Genomic DNA, 1,331 nt, shown 5'->3' with positions numbered 1-1,331 from the left:
TTGTCCAAGTGTAAATCTGATTAACACAGGACAGGAGAGCTCCACTTCTTGTTTTAGATAATACATTTCCAAGGAACATAGTCAAAAGTACAAGTAGCTTTCAAATAGCATTTTAAATACGCCTTTGGCTCACATTATATTTACAGTAAATTGGAAATCTGGAAGTCTCTGGGTTGATTTGTTCAACTACTGTTAAACCATATATCTCCCATTTTATTCACAAGATAGGTTTGAGACCCCAAGTTCATAACATGTTAATTTTCCTTGTTTGATTAAAACCTTAGTCCTAGCGGTCCAGAGACTAGCTTACTGAAACTTTTTTCTTTTTTGCATTTAGATTCTTCTTTTAGGGGAAAACAAAACAAAACAAACAAAAAAAACCCTTCCAATCCTGTGTCATTTTCAAACTTGAAACATATATTGTCAATACACTTGTTCTAAGTCATCATTGTGAATATGTCCAAAAATCATATGAAGGTGTTCAACATAACTAGTCATCTAAAAAAATGCAAACTATATCAAGCAAACTTTCTTTCATGTATTAGGTACTCCAGTGTTGGGGGCATAGATATTTTTAAGTGCTCTAACTTCTTAGTGTGTTAGTCCCTTTAGCACTATATGGTGTCTTTCTTTGTCCTTTATTACAGTTTTTGTGTTGAAGTCTATTTTGTCTGATGTCAGTATCATGACTCCAGCCTTTCTTTGGTTTCTATTTGCATGCAATATTTTTCCAGCTTTTCACTTTTAGTCTATGTATGTTTTTATCAATGAGGTGCATTTCTTGTAGGCATATAGAATGCTCAGTCCTGGGTTTTTTGTTTGTTTGTTTGTTTAGAGTTTTTTGCTATAGAGCACGTGTGCTTGCCAGAAAAACAGAGAGAGAGACAGAGAGCAAAAATCACCCCCCAGGGAGGATGACCACGCCGCAATCCCTTCTCCTCCATTCTCCTCTTGGATCTTGGACACACACGCACACGTGCCCGGTGTGAGTTTAAGCCACCAGATATGAGACTCAAACCATGGTTGACTACATGGGACTCCAAAGACATAGCCATTATGCCAACTGCTGGTCCCACTCCTGAGTTTTCTTTCTTTTTGTTTTTTAAACCATTCTGCTGGTCTGACTTTTAGTTGGTAAATTTAATTAATTAAAATTTAAAGTTTTAAGAGTATATGGAGGGGGGGAACCAGCAGTTAGCGTAATGGCTATGTCGCTGGATTCCCACGTAGTCGACCGCGGTTCGTGTCCCGGACCCGGTGGCTTAAAACTCACGCCGGGCGCGTGTGCATGCGTGCCCAAGATCCCGAGAGGAGAATGGAGGAGAAGTGAT

This window comes from Tupaia chinensis, unplaced genomic scaffold, assembly GCF_000334495.1.
Source record: "Tupaia chinensis unplaced genomic scaffold, TupChi_1.0 Scaffold142219_1, whole genome shotgun sequence".
In the NCBI taxonomy this organism is placed as follows: Eukaryota; Metazoa; Chordata; class Mammalia; order Scandentia; family Tupaiidae; genus Tupaia; species Tupaia belangeri.
This window is presented reverse-complemented; position numbering follows the sequence as displayed.